Source organism: Oncorhynchus mykiss, chromosome 7 (assembly GCF_013265735.2).
Source record: "Oncorhynchus mykiss isolate Arlee chromosome 7, USDA_OmykA_1.1, whole genome shotgun sequence".
Lineage (NCBI taxonomy): Eukaryota > Metazoa > Chordata > Actinopteri > Salmoniformes > Salmonidae > Oncorhynchus > Oncorhynchus mykiss.
In genome coordinates this window covers 80418985-80443117 of record NC_048571.1, presented here as the reverse complement: position 1 = coordinate 80443117, position 24133 = coordinate 80418985, and positions in this window count along the sequence as shown.

The following is a 24133-nucleotide window of genomic DNA, read 5'->3' as shown; positions in this document are numbered from 1 at the left end:
CTGTCAGACCTGGACCCAAACAGTAATTCTCAGTAAGACAAATATAATGAGGTTCCAAAAAGGTCCAGTTGCCAGGACCACAAAAACAAATTCCATCTAGACACCGTAGCCCTAGAGCACACAAAAAATGACACATACCTCGGCCTAAACACCAGCACAACAGGAAACTTCCAAAAGCTGTGAACGATCTGAGAGACAAGACAAGAAGGGGCATCTGTGCCATCAAAAGGAACAAATTGGACATCCCAATTAGGATCTGGCTAGAAATAATTTATGGTTGGGGTATGTGGTCCGCTCACCAACCAATAATTTACAAAATGGGACAAACACCAAATTGAGACACTGCACGCAGAATTCTTCAAAAACATCCCCTGTGTACAACGTTAAACACCAAATAATGCATGCAGAGCAGAGTTAGGCTGATACCCGCTAATTATCCAAATCCAGAAAAGAGCCGCTTAATTCTATAACCACCTAAAAGGAAGCGATTCCCAAACCTTCCATAACAAAGCCATCACCTACAGAGAGATGAACCTGGAGAAGAATCAAGCTGGTCCTGGGGCTCTGTTCACAAACACAAACAGACCCCACCGAGCCCCAGGACAGCAACACAATTAGACCCAACCAAATCATGAGAAAACAAAAATATTATTATTTGACACATTGGAAAGAATTAACAAAAAAACTGTGCAAACAGTTTGGCTATTTTGCCAAAAGAAAAGAACAAGCACCATATAACATATTTATTTTCCTTTTAATGTATACTGCTAATTTATTGTTGTTTATTATCTATTTCACTTGCTTGAGAGAGATAAATATTAACCCTGACCCCCCTCCTTCCTATACCTGTTCAGTATTCAGGCTGTTGCTCCGCAGTGAGGTGCTAATTACAGACTCCGTGGGAGGCAGATGGGGGAGGCAGATGTTATGGAGACGTAGCAAGGATCAGCTCATTTAGCCAGCATTATGTCCAATCGCTGTGCCAACCACTCAGCTCATTAAGCCAGCATTATGTCCAATCGCTGTGCCAACCACTCAGCTCATTAAGCCGGCTTTATGTCCAATCGCTGTGCCAACCACTCAGCTCATTTAGCCAGCATTATGTCCAATCGCTGTGCCAACCACTCAGCTGGCACAGCGTGCCTACCACTGAGTTCATATAGCCAGCATTATGTGCAATCGCTGTGCCAACCACTCAGCCAGCATTATGTCCAATCGCTGTGCCAACCACTCAGCTCATTTAGCCAGCATTATGTCCAATCGCTGTGCCAACCACTCAGCTCATTTAGGCAGTATTATGTCCAATCGCTGTGCCAACCACTCAGCTCATTTAGCCAGCATTATGTCCAATCACTGTGCCAACCACTCAGCTCATTTAGCCAGCATCATTTACCTTTATTTATTAACTAGGCAAGTCAGTTAAGAACAAATTCTTATTTTCAAGGGGCAGAACGACAGATTTGTACCTTGTCAGCTCAGGGATTTGAACTTGCAACCTTCCGGTTACTAGTCCAACGCTCTAACCACTAGGCTACCCTGCCTCCCCATTATGTCCAATCGCTGTGCCAACCACTCAGCTCATTTAGCCAGCATTCTGTCCAATCGCTGTGCCAACCACTCAGATGACAGGGCAGGGTGATGAAAATGATGCCAGTCTGGCAGAGCATCATAGGGCTAAGGGCAAAGGGAGGGCCTGGGGGAGAATCAGGGGGTGATTAGGGCATGTAGACTAGACGGTTTAGTCCGTTACCTGGACTCAACACATGTCTGGGAACGTGTTGGCCTGCTACTGTAGTTGTAGGTCAGCCCAGTCCACAATATGAGAGATATTACATTTTCTTTTTTTTCTTTTTTTTCTTTTTTTTAAAAAATTTTTTACCCCTTTTTTTCCAATTGTGCGTCGCCCCACGGACCTCCCGTCGCGGCCGGTTACGACAGAGCCTGGGGAGATATTACATTTTCAAATTCACATTATAAACTGTGAAATCTCTGAGATGACAGGCCTTCATTTTGAAACACTACTGTATTAATCTGAAACTATTCCTTAGCTCCTGTTTTTAGTTATACTCTCATACAGTCCTGTATGTCCCATGCCTCTGGCCTGGAGTCTCTAGAACCTGTCTCATACATTCCTGTATGTCCCATGCCTCTGACCTGGAGTCTCTAGAACCTGTCTCATACATTCCTGTATGTCCCACTCCTCTGGCCTGGAGTCTCTAGAACCTGTCTCATACATTCCTGTATGTCCCACTCCTCTGGCCTGGAGTCTCTAGAACCTGTCTCATACATTCCTGTATGTCCCATGCCTCTGACCTGGAGTCTCTAGAACCTGTCTCATACATTCCTGTATGTCCCAATCCTCTGGCCTGGAGTCTCTAGAACCTGTCTCATACATTCCTGTATGTCCCACTCCTCTGGCCTGGAGTCTCTAGAACCTGTCTCATACATTCCTGTATGTCCCACTCCTCTGGCCTGGAGTCTCTAAAACCCGTCTCATACATTCCTGTATGTCCCATGCCTCTGACCTGGAGTCTCTAGAACCTGTCTCATACATTCCTGTATGTCCCATGCCTCTGGCCTGGAGTCTCTAGAACCTGTCTCATACATTCCTGTATGTCCCACTCCTCTGGCCTGGAGTCTCTAAAACCTGTCTCATACATTCCTGTATGTCACACTCCTCTGGCCTGGAGTCCTCTGGCCTCTCTTTCGTATCGTCTGAGATCGCTAAAGATTGGAAAACTGCTGCGGTCATCCCCCTCTTCAAAGGGGACCCAAACTGTTACAAGGTCCTAAACGATATCATAACCGCCATCGATAAAAGACAATACTGTGCAGCCATATTCATCGACCTGGCCAAGGCTTTTGACTCTGTCAATCACCACATTCTTATCGGCAGACTCAACAGCCTTGGTTTCTCAAATGACTGCCTCGCCGGGTTCACCAACTATTTCTCAGAGAGTTCAGTGTGTCAAATTGGAAGGCCTGTTGTCCGGACCTCTGGCAAGCTCTATGGGGGTGCCACAGGGTTCAATTCTCGGGCCGACTCTTTTCTCAGTATACATCAATGATGTTGCTCTTGCTGCTGGTGATTCTCTGATCCACCTCTACGCAGACAACACCATTTTGTATACTTCTGGCTCTTCTTTGGACACCGTGTTATCTTCTATAGGGTAGGGGGCAGCATTCGGAATTTTGGATGAAAAGCGTGCCCAAATTAAACTGCCTGCTACTCAGGCCCAGAAGATAAGATATGCATATAATTAGTCGATTTGGATAGAAAACACTCAAGTTTCCAAAACTGTTAAAATAAAATAACATTTTATAATAAAATCTTTTTGTTTTGTAGTTTCTTTTCTGAATTTTTATAATGAGTATTTCTGTATTTGAATTTGGCGCTCTGCAATTTCACTGGATGTTGGCCAGGTGGGACGCTAGCCTCCCAACACTCTACTCAGCAAATTGGATGCAGTCTATCACAGTCCCTCCGTTTTGTCACCAAAGCTCCATATACTACCCACCACTGCGACCTGTATGCTTTTGTTGACTGGCCATCGCTTCTTATTCGTTACCAAACCCACTGGCTCCAGGTCATCTACAGGTTTTTGCTAGGTAAAGCCCCACCTTATCTCAGCTCACTGGTCACCATAGCAGCACCACCTGTAGCACGCGCTCCAGCAGGTATATTTCACTGGTCACCCCCAAAGCCAATTCATCATTTGGCCGCCTTTCCTTCCAGTTCTCTGCAGCCAATGCCTGGAACGAACTGCAAAACTCACTGAAGCTGGAGACTCATATCTCCCTCACTAACTTTAAGCATCAGCTGTCAGAGCAGCATACAGATTATTGTATCTGTACATAGCCCATCTGTAAATAGCCCACCCAACTAACTCATCCCCGTATTGTTTTTTTCTTTCTTTTTCTCCTTTGCACCCCAGTATCTCTACTTGCTCATTAATCTTCTGCACATCTATCACTCCAGTGTTTAATTGCAATATTGTAATTATTTCGCCACTATAGCCTATTTATTTCCTACCGTCCCTAATCTTAATTTTTTTTCACACACTCTATATAGACTTTTCTATTGCATTATTAACTGTACATTTCTTTATTCTACGTGTTACTCTGTGTTGTTGTTTTTGTCACACTGTAATTTACCTTGGCCAGGTCGCAGTTGTAAATGAGAACTTGTTCACAACTGGCCTACCTGGTTAAATAAAGGTGAAATTAAAAATACAAAAAATAATAAAGGTGCAATTTCAAAATTAGGTAGTGCATCATCAGTTCCTCTTGTCATCTCAGTCATTACATACTATAGAGGGCTATTTATAACGTGTCAGAAATGTCCACATCAACTAGTCCATCTCAGTCATTACATACTACAGAGGGCTATTTATAACGTGTCAGAAATGTCCACATCATCTAGCCCATCTCAGTCATTACATACTATAGAGGGCTATTTATAACGTGTCAGCTGATGTTTTTTAGGTGTTATTTTTTTTGCTCATAGATCTTGTTGTAATGTTTGAGTCACTTAAACATCACAATAATTGACATTCGACAAAATGTGGAGAATTACAAGAAATTGAGCTTTAAAAGAGCAAGATGTTTTCAGCCCCTCATGACAAAATGTAGAGAATTACAAGAGAACGAGCTGTAATAAAACAGCAACATTTTCTCTCCACCAACAAGAGGGGTGTGAACAGTTTGTGTCGTGAACCGTGCTTGTGCCCATAGAAATAGATGCACAGATGTTCCCCACTGCTGGAAGGGGGGCCTGAGTGAAGAAGTTTGGTAAACCCTGCTCTGGGGTAGCGCCATGGTGTAGCCGGAGGACAGCTAACTTCCATCCTCTTCTGGCTACATTGACTTCAATATAAACCCTCCCCCTACATAGACTTACACAGTAATTATGACAACTTCTGGAAGACGTCCTCTAACCTACAGTATCAGAGGTCTTGTTGTCCATCCAATCAAAGGATGAGAGAATAATTCTAGTACTGAAATCATAAGCTACAGCTAGCTAGCACTGCGTGGCATAACATGTGGTGGGTAGTTGACTCAAAGAGGAAGAAAGACAACAGTTGGAACAGTTTTGAACACATTTTTTAAAATATTTAGGACTAGCAGCAGAGAGAGACATTTTGTTGTATTTTTTTCTTCTTAGTTTACCTTTCACTTACTTAGCTAATTCAGTTATTTTAACCTACTCAAGGACCTGACTAAAACAGAGAGGGGAATGCTTTTATGTTAGCTAGCTGGCTAAGGCTTTCCAACACGGCAACTCTTCCAAGCTTCCTGTTTTCTAAATGTATTGCCGCCGAGGCCCGCCAGTGTAACTGCTGGATTGGATTGTAGATCTAGTTTGTTGACCATAACGTTAATGTTGTAACAAGGATGTAGGCTGTGTAGCGGTTAGCGGTTATGGTATGAAGGTTTGGCTTGGAGAGGTTTTTTGCGCCTGCTCACAGACAGCTGTTGTTGTTCACTGAAGTCCACAAGTGGAGAGAAAAGGTGAGAGAAAGAGAGCACATACAGTAGATGCTAGAAGGAATTATCCAACAAGCAAAGGGATGATGCTGTATGTGGCTGCTATGAAAGTGAATTGTGTGTGTGGGTGATCAGGAGTGACTTTCTCTCTCTCTCTCTCTCTCTCTCTCTCTCTCTCTCTCTCTCTCTCTCTCTCTCTCTCTCTCTCTCTCTCTCTCTCTCTCTCTCCATCTCTTTCTTTGTCTCTATTTCTCTCTCTCTCTCTCTCTTTCTCTACTGTATTTCTTTCCTCTCTGTTCCTTTCCCTTCTTAAGTAGACTGCCAAGAGGCTTCTGCCCATCATTCTGCTGTCTGTAGAAATATGAGAAGAACAGACTTAGACACTTTCAGAAAAATACCCATAAAAATAACTCAGCGCTGTAAATAGTAAGCGAATACTTCATGTTTAGCAAACTAACTACTCCTGAAATAGTATCAGGAAAGTAGAGCCCACTTGGTCGTTATCGTAGTCGACTATCTTTGAAGCTGACATATTTTTCTTTAATTTTATTAATGAGGTGGTAAATAAGTCCAAAGCTAAAAGAATGAAAATTGTTCACAGACAGAGACGTCTCGTATTGGAGACCAGTCAGCTCTCTGCCAACCTCTCAGCTGGTTGTTACAGATTAAGGCAGAATTCCAAATGGCACCCTATTCCCCGCATAGTGCACTACTTGAGACCAGAGCTCTATGGGGAATAGGGTGCCATAGTGCACTACTTGAGACCAGAGCTCTATGGGGAATAGGGTGCCATAGGGCACTACTTTGACCAGAGTCCTATGGGGTATAGGGTGCCATAGGGCACTACTTTGACCAGAGTCCTATGGGGTATAGGGCACTACTTTGACCAGAGTCCTATGGGGATTAGGGCGCTATAGGGCACTACTTTGACCAGAGTCCTATGGGGTATAGGGCACTACTTTGACCAGAGTCCTATGGGGTATAGGGCACTACTTTGACCAGAGTCCTATGGGGAATAGGGCGCTATAGGGCACTACTTTGACCAGAGTCCTATGGGTATAGGGCACTACTTTGACCAGAGTCCTATGGGGTATAGGGTGCCAGTTGGGATGAAATCCTAAATAACAGGTGGTTTAATTTGCACATTTTCCTTCTTATTATTTCTGCTTCGTTTCCTGCTGCTGCCTCTGTAATGAGTGTACTCTGCCTTCGCTTCAACAAATCTGGGTTCAGATAACATCTGAAACCATTTCAAATACTTTATCTGGCCTTGATTTTAGCTTTCTTGGCGCAACGGAACCAATATAAATGCCTCCAAAGTGTAACCCCTGCACATTTCAAACTCCAGGCAGGCTGATGCAAACGTTCAACGTATTTGAAATTATTTCAGTTGGTATGTGAACCCAGGTCTGGTAGCTACTCTGCTTCAGCAAAGCAAAATACCCTGAGTAATGTGATGCTGTGTAACACATATTTGGAGGCTGGAGAAGGAATAGTTAGTGCGTGATGCCTGCTTGCCTGTGCTGGTCTAGTCTGTAACTACTGGTCTACTGCTGTTTTGTGGGTCATGGTTTCTCTGGGTCAGTGATTGTGTGAGGCTAGAGGATTACCATAAAACATTTGCTTTAATTTAGCCCCAATAATAGCTTTGCAAACCTACAGGCTACCCTAATACCACACTGAGCTCAAATCACCGTCTTGACCAATTTGTCTTATTGTTATGGCATTTTATTTTAAGGCTTGCCTGGACTTATGGTTGTCTTTTCCTTTTTTGATGTTACGATTTATAACATGCAATTAAAAATGGACTACTGTAACCAGACATAGGAAACATTGTGGAATTCTATTCCAGGCAAATTTCCGGAATTCCAGAAAAGTAATTATGGAGTTTGCTTTGCAAGCATCAGCTGACTGGTATTGTGTGGCATAGTGTGAAAGGGGGAGGAGAGAGAGAATGTAAAAGAGGGGGAGGAGAGAGGGGCTAAAGAGGGGGAGGAGAGAAGAAAGATGAGAGGGAGAAAAGATCGAGGAGTAGAGAGGAGGGGGCAAGAGAGAGGAGTGGAAAGAGAGGAGTGGAGAGAGGAGTGGAGAGAGGAGTGGAGAGAGGAGTGGAGAGAGAGGAGTGGAGAGAGAGGGAGAGAATGAAAGTGACTGGGGAGACATAATAAATAGGGAGGAGGAGAGAGGTGAGAGCAGAGGGAAGGGAAGGAGAGAGGTGAGAGCAGAGGGAAGGGAAGGAGAGAGGTGAGAGCAGAGGGAAGGAGAGGAGAGAGGTGAGAGCAGAGGGAAGGGAAGGAGAGAGGTGAGAGCAGAGTGAAGGGAAGGAGAGAGGTGAGAGCAGAGGGAAGGGAAGGAGAGAGGTGAGAGCAGAGGGAAGGGAAGGAGAGAGGTGAGAGCAGAGGGAAGGGAAGGAGAGAGGTGAGAGCAGAGGGAAGGGAAGGAGAGAGGTGAGAGTGAAGGGAAGGGAAGGAGGGAGGTGAGAGCAGAGGGAAGGGAAGGAGAGAGGTGAGAGCAGAGGGAAGGGAAGGAGAGAGGTGAGAGTGAAGGGAAGGGAAGGAGAGAGGTGAGAGCAGAGGGAAGGGAAGGAGAGAGGTGAGAGCAGAGGGAAGGGAAGGAGAGAGGTGAGAGCAGAGGGAAGGGAAGGAGAGAGGTTAATAAGAGAGGGGAAGGAGAGAGGGGAAGGAGAGAGGTTAATAAGAGAAGGGAAGGAGAGAGGTTAATAAGAGAGGGGAAGGAGAGAGGTTAATAAGAGAAGGGAAGGAGAGAGGTTAATAAGAGAGGGGAAGGAGAGAGGTTAATAAGAGAAGGGAAGGACAGAGGGGAAGGAGAGAGGTTAATAAGAGAGGGGAAGGACAGATGGGAAGGAGAGAGGTTAATAAGAGAGGGGAAGGAGAGAGGTTGATAAGAGAAGGGAAGGAGAGAGGGGAAGGAGCGAGGTTAATAAGAGAGGGGAAGGAGAGAGGTTAATAAGAGAGGGGAGGAGAGAGGTTAATAAGAGAGGGGAGGAGAGAGGTTAATAAGAGAGGGGAGGAGAGAGGTTAATAAGAGAGGGGAAGGAGAGAAGGGAAGGAGAGAGGTTAATAAGAGAAGGGAAGGACAGAGGGGAAGGAGAGAGGGGAAGGAGAGAGGTTAATAAGAGAGGGGAAGGAGAGAGAAAATGAGAGCGAAGGGAAGCTGATGAGAGAAGTTTAGAGAGAGTGGGGAGGAGGAGAGAGAAAGAGGATAAGAAATTATTATCCTGATGCGGAGTTTCCTTCTTGACAAAATACAGAGGTTCTTTAAACTTGGAATCCATTAAGGTCACTCTGGTCACTAAGGGAGCTGTTACAATACATTGTCCTTGTGTAAATCAGTCCTTAGACACCTGGTTTCTCTTCTCACTGTTTGGATGGTAAAATGTTCCATTCTCCCTCTCCTTTCCTCCCTCCTCACCCAAACTGCCAAAACGTCCCGTCATGAGAAAGGATTCAGAGTGTTCCAAGGGAAATAGTTGTATCCACTATGCATCCAAAGCCACTAAGCCTGGGGCTCCCAGAGTACTGACTACTGAGAGAGGAAATTACTGGGCAACTAAACCATATATTGTAAAGAGAATGACATATTATATTTCCATGCACCAACTGCCACAGAAGGACAATAATTAATGACAAGAGCAATGAGTGTGTACAAATTAATACGAATTTGTGTGTGCTTCCTTGTATCTTCCAGCTAGCACATTTGGTTTGTTGGAAGTTTTTGGTTTCCCATTGGTTTTGGGAACGAAGTCATGCGTTTTCTGACTGGTAAAACTGCATTTTTTTAAAACATTCTGAGAACAGAAGTGAAAATGTTGCCTTTTACGAGAACATACATTTTTAGGTTGCATTGAGGTTCTGAGAACGTTTTAACGTGGTTCCCTGAACGTTTTCCTGGAAGGTTCATTAACGTTATTTGAAGGTAATTAAGTTGTTCTGAGAACATGTTTCAATAAGACTTTTAATAATACTGCTTAGCTTGGGTTAACTGGTTTGAACCAAGCACAGATAAGACTCATGGAAATTCATTTGCTGAGGCATTAATCATGCAAACACATTTGTTTTCCATTGTTGCACAGCGTCAGTGAGAGTCAAACCTTGGATGTTCTGTTCTCTATACATGGAATTAGTCCACCGCACCACCAGGATGGAGCTAGCATGCCATGTTATTTAAACTCATACAAAGCTGTTCATTTTAGTCAATCCAAGCAATCCAAACATTTCAAAAGAAACAAGCTCTCATTAAGATCAGGTGTGGCCATTTAGTGGGCACAACACAACACAGTTTTGTTGACGTTGAGAACGAAACGCATATGTTTTCATGGAATGTTTTCTTAACATTCTGAGAACATGACTTTAAATAGAACAATGAGGAAACCTGCCGAAAACGTACTGAAATTCACACAGAAGAACGTTGTTTCTTAACGTTCTCTGAATGTTCTGAGAACATGACTTTAAATAGAACCAATAGAACCAATCTGTAGGAAACGTTTTGCTCAAGTTCTGACATTCCCACCTAAGACACATATGGTTCTCAGGACATGTGTGCTAACTGGGTATCCTGTACCATTCCCAGAACACTGTGGGAAGGTTATATGCAAATAACCATAGGACTTGCACACTCTCTTAAAGATCTCAGAAACATATGTTATGTATGTTATGTGCTAGCTGGGATGTCTGTGTGTGTGTCCCCAGACATGCGCTCGTGTGCATGCTTATGTGTCTTTGCCTGGGGGTATATTCTGTCTGTGTTTTTAGAGAACCTACTCCTATCTTACTTTCTGTCACTACTGCATGCTCAAAAAATCAGAATCGCTTCTGCATCTGAACATGTCAGTGAATCTGTCGACCACTAGGTGGCAATCTTTTCCTGACTGTAGCTCCGTGCCGTACCCTACCCTCTGTCTGAGTGAGCTGGGTCTGTCTATGAAGCCATTGTATCAGTGGTAAAGATAGCATCTCCCAGTGGCCTTCACCTCCACACACAGAGGCCCACTGTTCAGATCCAGCAGCCCATGAATGAGGAGCCCTGGATGGGCATCACTCTCCGCTCTGCTCCCCTCACCCTCCATCTCTCCCTCATGACCGACAGGACCGGTCTTGATTCCCATCCCCTGGCCCAGTTCAGTTACAATGCCCTCCTCTTTCTTTTGCTTTCTCTCTCTCTCTCTCTCTCTCTCTCTTTCTCTCTCTCTCTCTCTCTCTCTCTCTCTCTCTCTCTCTCTCTCTCTCTCTCTCTCTCTCTCTCTCTCTCTCTCTCTCTCTCTCTCTCTGGGAAACATATGTTAATATATAATAATCTAATTTGAAATAAACAATTACAATTAACAGTATGCATTACACTCACAGAATAAAGATGTTTCAAATGTCAGAATAAATAAACATAAATATGGGTTTTATTTACAATGGTGTTTGTTCTTCACTGGTTGCCCTTTTCTTGTGGCAACAGGTCACAAATCTTGCTGCTGTGATGGCACACTATGGTATTTCACCCAATAGATATTTGAGTTTATCAAAATCGGGTTTGTTTTCGCATGCTTTGTGGATCTGTGTAATTTGAGGGAAATATGTGTCTCTAATATGTTCTGTTATAATCTCCACCGGGCACAGCCAGAAGAGGACTGGCCACCCCTCATAGCCTGGTTCCTCTCTAGGTTTCTTCCTAGGTTTTGGACTTTCTAGGGAGTTTTCCTAGCCAACATGCTTCAACACCTGCATTGCTTGCTGTTTGGAGTTTTAGGCTGGGTTTCTGTACAGCACTTTGAGATATCAGCTGATGTAAGAAGGGATATATAAATACATTTGATTTGATTTGATTTCTCAATAGCAAGGCTATGCTCACTGAGTCTGTACATAGTCAAAGCTTTCCTTAAGTTTGGGTCATTCACAGTGGTCAGATATTCGGGCCACTGTGTACTCTCTGTTTAGGGCCAAATATCATTCTAGTTTGATCCGTTTTTTTGTTAATTCTTTCCAATGTGTCAAGTAATTATCTTTTTGTTTACTCATGATTTGGTTGGGTCTAATTGTGTTGCTGTCCTGGGGCTCGGTGGGGTCTGTTTGTGTTTGTGAACAGAGCCCCAGGACCAGCTTGCTTAGGGGACTCTTCTCCAGGTTCATCTCTCTGTAGGTGATGGCTTTGTTATGGAAGGTTTGGGAATCGCTTCCTTTTAGGTGGTTGTAGAATTGAACGGCTCTTTTTTGGATTTTGATCATTAGCGGGTATCGGCCTAATTCTGCTCTGCAACCATTATTTGGTGTTCTATGTTGTACACAGAGGATATTTCTGCAGAATTCTGCATGCAGAGTCTCAATTTGGTGTTTGTCCCATTTTGTGATTTTTTTGGGTTGGTGAGCGGACCCCAGACCTCACAGGCCATGAGGAGGAGTGGAGAGAGAGGGTAAGAGAGAGGAGTGGAGAGAGGGGCTAAGAGAGAGGAGTGGAGAGAGGATAAGAGAGAGGAGTGGAGAGAGAGGGTAAGAGAGAGGAGAGGGGTAGAGGGAGAGGGTAAGAAAGATGAGAGGAGAGGAATGGAGAGAGAGAAGTGGAGAGGGAGGGTAAGAGAGAGGGAGAGAAGAAAAGTGAAAGTGGAGATTTAAGGAATAGGAAGGAAGAGAGAGGTGAGAGTGGAGGGAAGGGAAGAATAGGAGAGTGGAGGGGAGAGAATGAGACAGGTGAGAGTGGAGGGAAGGCAAGGAGACAGGAGACAGGTGAGAGGGAAGGGAACGGAAGGTGAGAAGTGAGAGTGGGGTGAAGGGAAGAAGAGAGGTGAGAAAGGAGGGATGGGAGGGAGAGAGGTGAGAGCGGAGGGAAGGGAAGGCGAGAGGTGAGAGTGGAGAGGAGGGAAGGGAAGGTGAGAAGTGAGAGTGGAGGGAAGGGGAGGAGAGAGGTGAGAAAGGAGGGAAGGGAGGGAGAGAGGTGAGAGCGGAGGGAAGGGAAGGAGAGGAAAAAGGTGAGATGGAAGGGAAGGAGAAAGGTGAGAGGGGAGGGAAGGGAAGGAGAGGAAAGAGGTGAGATGGAAGGGAAGGAGAAAGGTGAGAGGGGAGGGAAGGGGAGGAGAGAGGTGAGAGTATAGGGAAGGGAGGGATGTGGTTAGGACTGAGAGGGAGGGAGGTGATAAGGACAGAGAAGGAAGGAGGTGATGAGGACTGAGAGAGGGGAGGTAGTGGCTGAGGACTGAGAGGGAGGGAGGTAGGAAATGACTGAGTGAGGGAGGAGATGAAGAATGAAAAGGAGTAAGGGAGATGATGAGGATTGAGAGGGAGGGAGGTAGGTAGGAAATGACTGAGAGTGAGGTAGGAGATGAAGAATGAAAAGGAGTGAGGGAGATGATGAGGACTGAGAGAGGGGAGGTAGGAACTGAGGACTGAGAGGGAGGGAGGTAGGAAATGACTTAGGGTGAGGGAGGAGATGAGGAATGAAAAGGAGTAAGGGAGATGATGTGGATTGGGAGGTAGGGAGGTGATGAGGAATGAAAAGGAGTGAGGAAGATGATGAGGATTGAGAGGGAGGGAAGAGATGAGGAATGAAAATAAATTAGGAAGATGAGTATTGAGAGGGAGGGAGGTGATGACATATGTCCTAATTGCTTCGATCAGAGCGAAGCAGAGCTGAGTACCGCCCTGAAACGTCACTCTCATTACGTCCAACTGAAAGCTGGGACACTGATTGATATCTGTCAATAGACCTGTGTTCAAATACTATTTAAAATCATGTCAAATACTTGCCAGGTGCAATGGAACCAATAGAACAGTTGCAGAAGTGCAAACCCCGCCCATCTGGCACTTCAGGCAGGCTAGTGTAAACTCATTAGAAAGATTTAAAATAGAGCGTACACCCAAGTCTGTTAGGCAATTAGCCGGTAAGTAAGTCAATCAGTCATTGAGTCATTGAGTCAGTCAGTCAGTCAGTCAGTCAGTTAGTTAGTCAGTCAGTCAGTCATTGAGTCAGTCAGTCAGTCAGTCAGTCATTGTGTCATTGAGTCATTGTCAGTCAGTCAGTCAGTCAGTTAGTCAGTCAGTCAGTCAGTCAGTCAGTCAGTCATTGAGTCATTGAGTCATTGAGTCATTGAGTCATTGAGTCAGTCAGTCAGTCAGTCAGTCATTGAGTCATTGAGTCAGTCAGTCAGTCAGTCAGTCAGTCAGTCAGTCAGTCAGTCAGTCAGTTAGTCAGTCAGTCAGTCAGTCAGTCAGTCAGTCAGTCAGTTAGTCAGTCAGTCATTCAGTCAGTCAGTCAGTCAGTCAGTCAGTTAACTACAGCCATGCTCTATCATTCCACAGGTTTTTCCTGAGGTTTAGACCCCACCCCTCTCCCCCACCCCTACTCCTCCCCTCCACCCCTCCTAAATTACTACACTACTTTCCCTAACCTGCCATTAGAGTAAAGGTAAATGAGGAAGGGAAGAGATGGTCAGGTAGCCCTGTTAAAAACAGACACTTAAATGTCAACTGCAGAGGATTAGAGACATTATGATGTATATTTTTTCTAAATTAGTGACTTGACCAGGGAAAACGGTGAGATCTAATTAAAAACATAAGAGTCAGATGTCCATAAAAATGTATATCTAAATTCAAAAGTGTCTTTCTTTCTCTGTTTTCCTTGGATACAGCAGCTCGCTTTGAAACTGAGGATAAAGACCAAACAGATGGATGATGAAACAACTAACAGAACTTTGGGTGGCCTCTCTGTGCTTCTCTCGACTTCCGATTGGCACATTCTGTGTATTGGAAATGGTTTCTTTTATTTATTTATGTTGATTAAGGCGTCTCGGAATCAGACCGCCCAGTGGAGATGGAACTTCCTGTTTCCTGAAGAGAGAAATGTTTCTTTGTTTCTCTGACCTCTGCTGTGTCCTCATCTCTCAGTTCAGAGACGCTTTAAAGGCCTTGATTATTAGTTAATGTTTTTATTATTGTGTTCGGTGCCTGGGCGTGTGTGGTAATTGGCCACAAGATGAAAGAACACAGCACAGAGGTCCTAATTGGGTCAGACATTGCAAGGAAAGTTTTTGTGAGGAAACGACAGACAGACATTATGATGAGAGCCTGAGCCTGGGAGGGTGTTGACTTTGCTCATCAAGGCACTGGGCTTCCGTGGGATTCTGGATGAGAAGACTGCTTTCTCAGAGCATAAGGCCTCTAACACAATCATTAAATTGCTATGTTTGATATAGTACAGAAGTATGTCCTTTCCAACATCAACAGTTTGCTTGTATAAATTGAAATCCTCTACAACAAAAATAAAGAATACAGCCATCTGATTAACACAACAAATCTTGTGAGCAAAAAAACAAACATGTTTGTTAGAGATAGTTTATTATCTAATCTGGTTTAATCTGATAATGTGTTGAATAGGTGCCAGCCAGAATGCTGTGTGTGAATGGAATGTGAAACAATTATCTGGGTTGAAGAATGTGCTGAAATGGACAGACAACAGGCAGGAGGAGGAAAACTGAGAGGGACCTTGCTCCCCCACTCTGATCATCTCCTCTCCTTCTCTCCTCCTGCGGCTGTAGCAAATTTGTCATGTACTGTCATGTTGTGTCTTGTTTCTGTCCTTTCCCTTCACCCTGTCTCCCTCTGCTGGTCGTTGTTAGGTTACCTTTTCTCCCCCTCTTTTCCCCAGCTGTGCCTTGTCTCCTCCTAACTACCTCGTCACCCCTTTTCCCACCTGTTCCTTTTTTCCCTCTGATTAGTCCTCTATATCTCTCTCTGTTTCTGCTCCTGTCTTTGTCGGATTCTTGTTTGTGTTGTTCATGCCTGAACCAGACTATCGTCATGTTTGCTGCAACCTTGTCCTGTCCTGTCGGAACCTGCCGGTCCATCTGAGCCTACGTTTTGTTTTGTTATTAAAGAAGCTCTGTTTACGTTAATTCGCTTTTGGGTCCTCATTCACGCACCGTAACAAAATTAAGTTGTTCATACCTGGAGGATGAAGCATCCACTCCTCGGTCTCACAGATGCATTGACCACCTCCATCCCTCCATCACACCATCCCTACATCCTCTGTCCATCTCTACCTCTCTCCATCACTCCATCTCTCCATCCCACCATCCATCTCTCCATCACACCATCCATACATCCTCTGTCCATCTCTACCTCTCTCAATCACTCCATCTCTCCATCCCACCATCCATCTCTCCATCACACCATCCCTACATCCTCCGTCCATCTCTACCTCTCTCCATCACTCCATCTCTCCATCCCACCATTCATCTCTCCATCACACCATCCCTACATCCTCCATCCATCTCTACCTCTCTCCATCACTCCATCTCTCCATCCCACCATCCATCTCTCCTCCATCCCACCATTGCTCTATCCATCCCTCCTTCCCTCCATCTCTATGTCCCTCCCTCGCTCCCTCCCACCATCTCTCCATCCGACCATCCATCTTTCATCCCACCATCCCTCAATTTCTCCATCCCTCCCTCCCTCCATCCAACCATCCATCCATCCATTACTAAATCCCTCCATCTCTCCTTCACACCATCCCTCTCTCCATCCCACCATCCCACCATCAATACATTTCCATCTCTCCATCTCTCCCTCCATCCCTCACTCGATCTCTCCATCCCACCATCCATATCTCCATCCCTCCATCTCTCCATCCCACCATTCCTCCATCCCACCATTGCTCTATCCATCCCTCCTTCCCTCCATTTCTATGTCCCTCCCTCGCTCCCTCCCACCATCTCTCCATCCAACCATCCATCTCTCATCCCACCATCCCTCAATTTCTCCATCCCTCCATCCAACCATCCATCCATTACTAAATCCCTCCATCTCTCCTTCACACCATCCCTCTCTCCCATCCCACCATCAATACATTTCCATCTCTCCATCTCTCCCTCCCTCCCTCACTCGATCTCTCCATCCCACCATCCCTCTATCCATCCCTCCTTCCCTCCATCGCTCAAACGCGCCATCCATCCTGCCATCCCACCATCCTTCCATCCCTCCGTCACACCCCCCATCTCTCCATCCCTCCATCCCACTATCCCACTCTCCATCACTCCTTCCCTACATCTCTCCCTCCCAAAATCTCTCCATCCCACTATACCACTCTCCATCACTCCCTCCCTACATCTCTCCCTGCCACTATTTCTTAATCCCACTATCCTTACATGCATCCCACCATCCATCCATCCCACCATCCCTACTTACCATCCATCCCACCATCCCTACATTCCACCATCCCACCATCCGTCCATCCCTCTGTCCATCTCTCTTCCCACCATCTCTCCATTACTCCACCCAACACTCCATCCCTCCATCCCACCATCCATCCCTCCATCAACATCCCACCATCCCTACATCCCACCACTCCTCCATCCCACCATCCAGCCCTCCATCAACCATCTCTCAAACCCATCATCCCACCATCACACCATCCCTCCATCCCACCATCCCTCCATCCCTCTATCCCAACATCCCACCAACCATCCATCCCTCCATCTCTCTCCCACCATCTCTCCATCCCTCCATCCCACCATTCCACCACCTCTCCATCCAACTATTCCACTGTCCCTCCATCCCACCATTCCTTCATCCCACCATACCCCCATCCCACCATCCCTTCATCCCATCATCCCTCCCTCTCCCCCCCCTCTTTCCCATCATCCCTCCATCTCTCCCTCCCACGTCCCTCCTCCCTCCATCCGTTCATCTCCCCCTCCCTCTTTCCCATCATCCCTCCATCTCCTCCTCCCTCTTTCCCATCATCCCTCCATCTCCCCCTCCCTCTTTCCCATCATCCCTCCATCTCCCCCTCCCTCTTTTCCATCATCCCTACATCTCTTCCTCCCACCGTCCCTCCTCCAACCATACCCCCATCCCACCATCCCTTCATCCCATCATCCCTCCATCTCCTCCTCCCTCTTTCCCATCATCCCTCCATCTCTCCCTCCCACCGTCCCTCCTCCCATCATCCCTCCATCTCCCCCTCCTTCTTTCCCATCATCCCTCCATCTCTCCCTCCCTCCATCCCATCATCCCTCCATCTCCCCCTCCCTCTTTCCCATCATCCCTCCATCTCTCCCTCCCAGCAACCCTCCTCCCACCATACCCCCATCTCACATCCCTCCATCCCATCATCCCTCCATCTCTGCATCTCCCCCTCCCTCTTTCCCAACATCCCTCCCTCCATCTCTCCCTCCCACGTCCCTCCTCCCTCCATCCCTCCATCTCCCCCTCCCTCTTTCCCAACATCCCTCCCTCTATCTCTCCCTCCCAGCATCCCTCCCTCCCTCCATCTCTCCATGGATAATGTTTGGATGAACCACTGCAATTGCAAAGTAAGGTCCGACGCAGAGACAAACAGTTTCATAAAGCTTCTCTAATGGAAAACATTAGCTTCTCTAATAGACCCGAGCAGGACCAGGAGTCATTAATACAGCTAGGACCCTACCAGGACCAGGAGTCATTAATACAGCTAGGACCCTACCAGGACCAGGAGTCATTAATACAGCTAGGACCCTACCAGGATCAGGAGTCATTAATACTGCTAGGACCCTACCAGGACCAGGAGTCATTAATACAGCTAGGACCCTACCAGGACCAGGAGTCATTAATACAGCTAGGACCCTACCAGGACCAGGAGTCATTAATACAGCTAGGACCCTACCAGGACCAGGAGTCATTAATACAGCTAGGACCCTACCAGGACCAGGAGTCATTAATACAGCCAGGACCCTACCAGGACCAGGAGTCATTAATACAGCTAGGACCCTACCAGGACCAGGAGTCATTAATACACCATGGACCCTACCAGGACCAGGAGTCATTAATACAGCTAGGACCCGAGCAGGACCAGGAGTCATTAATACAGCCAGGACCCTACCAGGACCAGGAGTCATTAATACAGCTAGGACCCTACCAGGACCAGGAGTCATTAATACAGCTAGGACCCGAGCAGGACCAGGAGTCATTAATACAGCTAGGACCCGAGCAGGACCAGGAGTCATTAATACAGCTAGGACCCAGGACCAGGAGTCATTAATACAGCTAGGACCCTACCAGGACCAGGAGTCATTAATACAGCTAGGACCCTACCAGGACCAGAAGTCATTAATACAGCTAGGACCCAGGACCAGGAGTCATTAATACAGCTAGGACCCTACCAGGACCAGGAGCCATTAATACAGCTAGGACCCGAGCAGGACCAGGAGTCATTAATACAGCTAGGACCCTACCAGGACCAGGAGTCATTAATACAGCTAGGACCCAGGACCAGGAGTCATTAATACAGCTAGGACCCTACCAGGACCAGGAGTCATTAATACAGCTAGGACCCGAGCAGGACCAGGAGTCATTAATACAGCTAGGACCCTACCAGGACCAGGAGTCATTAATACAGCTAGGACCCAGGACCAGGAGTCATTAATACAGCTAGGACCCTACCAGGACCAGGAGTCATTAATACAGCTAGGACCCTACCAGGACCAGGAGTCATTAATACAGCTAGGACCCAGGACCAGGAGTCATTAATACAGCTAGGACCCTAGCAGGACCAGGAGTCATTAATACAGCTAGGACCCTACCAGGACCAGGAGTCATTAATACAGCTAGGACCCTACCAGGACCAGAAGTCATTAATACAGCTAGGACCCAGGACCAGGAGTCATTAATACAGCTAGGACCCTACCAGGACCAGGAGCCATTAATACAGCTAGGACCCGAGCAGGACCAGGAGTCATTAATACAGCTAGGACCCTACCAGGACCAGGAGTCATTAATACAGCTAGGACCCAGGACCAGGAGTCATTAATACAGCTAGGACCCTACCAGGACCAGGAGTCATTAATACAGCTAGGACCCGAGCAGGACCAGGAGTCATTAATACAGCTAGGACCCTACCAGGACCAGGAGTCATTAATACAGCTAGGACCCAGGACCAGGAGTCATTAATACAGCTAGGACCCTACCAGGACCAGGAGTCATTAATACAGCTAGGACCCTACCAGGACCAGGAGTCATTAATACAGCTAGGACCCAGGACCAGGAGTCATTAATACAGCTAGGACCCTAGCAGGACCAGGAGTCATTAATACAGCTAGGACCCTACCAGGACCAGGAGTCATTAATACAGCTAGGACCCTACCAGGGCCAGGAGTCAATAATACAGCTAGGACCCTACCAGGACCAGGAGTCATTAATACAGCTAGGACCCGAGCAGGACCAGGAGTCATTAATACAGCTAGGACCCTACCAGGACCAGGAGTCATTAATACAGCTTGGACCCTACAACGACCAGGACTATTTGTTTTTGTCATAGACCTTTCAAAGGAGGGTGTGTGGGTATTGTTTATTGTCCTCCATTCCCCCAAGCCCCTCCAACCCTCCGACGGAGTCAAAGTGCATTTACATTTGGTTTACTTACTTTGTGTCCATGGTCTTTTTTGTTGAGTAATTGTTTAGATTTTCACATGCAGGAGATTTGCTGAAATACCACACAGTAAAGCGTTAGAAAATCCCTTTTTCTTTGCTGACCTCATCTTGCTTTGTTTATTTTTTCAGTGTCTTAGGGTTGAAGAATTTCTGACTGTTGTTTTAATAACATTTTCCCTCTGGCAGGCTGCTACAGATGTTGATAATGAGCTTTGAGAAAAACCTTATTCTGAAAGGGAGGTGGCCACAGAGAGTTTATTTAGGTATGAGTTGTATCATAACAACACTGAAATAACAAACTAACAGAATCTTATGGAAAAATGTTGTCATTACATTAAGGTGATATACTGTACTGCCTCATATCTATTAGTGAAGCTTGAATACTACGGTATGGTTGTCTGTCCGTTTGGCATTACTTGCATGACAAAGCTAGATACTGTATGAGCAAGACAATGGCCTCGGGTTCAAAGGGGTTAAACATCTCTATGGCACTGGATAAACTGCTGTATATCAACTAATTCCCACCTCATGTTTAAAGTTTAATTTTCCCATTGTGTAAATTCATAAAAAAAGGAAACGTCCTCTCACTGTCAACTGCGCTCATTTTCAGCAAACTTAACATGTGTAAATATTTGTATGAACATAACAAAATTTAACAACTGAGACATAAACTGAACAGGTTCCACAGACATGTGACTAACAGAAATTGAATAATGTGTCCCTGAACAAAGGGGGGTCAAAATCAAAAGTTACAGTCAGTATCTGGTGTGGCCACCAGCTGCATTAGGTCCTGCAGTTCATCTCCTCCTCATGGACTGCACCAGATGTGCCAGTTCTTGCTGTGACATGTTACCCCACTCTTCCACCAAGACACCTGCAAGTTCCCTGACATTTCTGTCGGGAATGGCCCTAGCCCTCACCCTCCGATCCAACAGGTCCCAGACATGCTCAATGGGACTGAGATCCGAGCTCTTCGCTGGCCATGGCAGAACACTGACATTCCTGTCTTGCAGGAAATCACACACAGAACAAGCAGTATGGCTGGTGGCATTGTCATGCTGGAGGGTCATGTCAGGATGAGCCCGCAGGAAGGGTACCACATGAGGGAGAAGGATGTCTTTCCTGTAACACACAGCGTTGAAATTGCCTGTAATGACAACAAGCTCAGTCCGATGATGCTGTGACACACCGCCCCAGACCATGATGGACCCTCCACCTCCAAATCGATCCTGCTCCAGAGTACAGGCCTCGGTGTAACGCTCATTACTACGACGATAAATGTGAATCCAACCATCACCCCTGGTGAGACAAAACCGCGACTTGTCTGTGAAGAGCACTTTTTACCAGTCCTGTCTGGTCCAGCGACGGTGGGTTTGTGCCCAAAGGCGACGTTGTTGCCGGTGATGTCTGGTGAGGACCTGCCTTACAACAGACCTACAAGCCCTCAGTCCAGACTCTCTCAGCCTATTGTGGACAGTCTGAGCACTGAGGAGGACGATCAGCTGCGAGGACGATCAGCTGGCTTTCCTGTCTCCCTGAAGCGTTGTCTTAGGCGTCTCACAGTATGGACATTGACATTTAATGCCCTGGCCACATCTGCAGTCCTCATTACTCCCTGCAGCATGCCTAAGGCACATTCACGCAGATGAGCAAGGACCTTGGGCATGTTTATTTTTGTGTTTTTCAGAGTCAGTAGAAAGGCCTCTTTAGTGTCCTAAGTTTTAATAACTGTGACCTTAATTGCCTACCGTCTGCAAGCTGTTAGTGTCTTAACGACCATTCCACAGATGCATGTTCATTAATTGTTTATGGTTCATTGAACAAGCATGGGAAACAGTGTTTAAACCCTTTACAGTGAAGATCTGTGAAGTTATTTGGATTGTTGCGGGTCCTGAAAAAGAGATGTTAGAGGGGGCAACCCTGGCAGAAATGAGGAGACAATGCTGCTCTCTGCCCCTTTCTCAATTAAATATTGGCAGCGTCTATCTCCCCTCTCCTACTGAAATATGGATAATATCTATGCCCTCTCTCCTACTGAAATATGGGTAATATCTATGCCCCCTCTCCTACTGAAATATGGGCAATGTTTATGCCCCCTTTCCTACTGAAATATGGGCAACATCTGGATTCTTTACCCTGGAGCAGAGAGATCCTCTATGGCCCATCCAAAAGCAACATGGGGATCATATACACAGAGTCAACAGACAGAGGGAGAATGTGTTTCCTCTGGCTGTCTTTTCTTTTCAGGTCAAAAGGAGAGACATTGAGAGAGTGTGGGTAGTCTGTCTCCTCCTTTCTATACTGAAGACCTGTCTTGATTCATTTTGGGAGGAACCCGGGGAACCCAGCCCCTGACCTCTAACGGTGTGGTAAGATCAGAGACGGGCTACCCTGTGTCTCAGCGACACGACTGACAACCATAACAGTGAGCACAATGTCACATTCACTCATGGTTAGTTGTTATTTTAACGAGAGACTTAAAGCTTATTGTTACTATCAAGATGGGTTATATGGTAGGCTGGTTTACCATTGATTGGTCTTGTTGTTTGTGTGGATTGCTATGAAGATATATAGCGGTTCTTCATTCGGCTCTGACTGTCTGTATTAACTCTCTTGTCTATATTATGTTTCTTGTCTGTATTAACTCTCTTGTTGTCTGTCAGTATTAACTGTCTTGTTGTCTGTCTGTATTAACTCTCTTGTTGTCTGTCAGTAGTAACTGTCTTGTTGTCTGTCTGTATTAACTGCCATGTTGTCTGTATTAACTGTCATGATGTTATTAACTGTCATGATGTTATTAACTGTCATGATGTTATTAACTGTCATGATGTTATTAACTGTCATGTTGTCTGTATTAACTGTCATGATGTTATTAACTGTCATGTTGTCTGTATGAACTGTCATGATGTTATTAACTGTCATGATGTCTGTATTAACTGTCATGATGTTATTAACTGTCATGATGTTATTAACTGTCATGTTGTCTGTATTAACTGTCATGATGTTATTAACTGTCATGATGTTATTAACTGTCATGTTGTCTGTATGAACTGTCATGATGTTATTAACTGTCATGATGTCTGTATGAACTGTCATGATGTTATTAACTGTCATGATGTCTGTATTAACTGTCATGATTTTATTAACTGTCATGATGTCTGTATTAACTGTCTCGTTGTCTGTCTTGAGTCTGGATGCACTGAAGGTGTGAAACGGAAACTGGAAACCATTCACAAAGAGGTGCCATCTCAACTCTATCAGTTGTGAGAGAGTTCTCTCCAAAGTATGAGGTACAATATAGTATATCAACCCTACGGGTAGGTATGCAATGCTGATGTATCTCTTTATTTACAATCCCAAAACACACAGCAGTTGTCTGATATAATTGGAGGTAAGGTATTTCAGGCAAAGCTCTAAAATAGAGGCTCATGAAAAACGATTGAAAGACACTTCGTGAATTCTAGAAAATCTTGTCCGAGGACAACTCCAGACATGTTCTGTTTACATGTCTGTGTACAAACAGTGCCCCAACACCACAGTGTCATATGTTATGGACCACAGGCATGTGTCCCTCGTAGCATATCCCTCATAGCATATTAAACTATAATGTACTGTTCTGTACATATCTCACTGTACACCAACCACAAACCAGATCCACATTTACTGACTATCTGTAATTCCAAAAAAGAGATACAAAATATAAAAGTATGTATAGCATATTACACTGAACAAATATATAAACGCAACATGTAAAGTGTAGGTCCCATGCACCAAAAGGTTATTTCTCTCAAATGTTGTGCACAAATGTGTTTATATCCCTGTTACTGAACATTTCTCCTTTGCCAAGATAACCTGAGAGGTGTGGCATATCAAGAAGCTTATTAAACAGCATGATCATTACACAGGTGCACCTTGTGCTGGGGACAATAAAAGGCCTCGCTAAAATGTGCAGTTTTGTCACACAACACAATGCCACAGATGTCTCAAGTTTTGAGGGAGCGTGAAATTTGCATGCTTTCTGCAGGAATGTCAACCAGAGTTGTTGCCAGAGAGTTGAAGGTTAATTTCTCTACCATAAGCCACCTCCAACGTCGCTTTAGAGAATTTGGCAGTACGTCCAACCGGCCTCACAACCACAGACCACAGGTAACCAAGCCAGCCCAGAACCTCCACATCCAGCTACTTCACATGCAGAATCGACTGAGTCCAGACAATTCCAAAAACCTCTGGACCATCTTTACTCC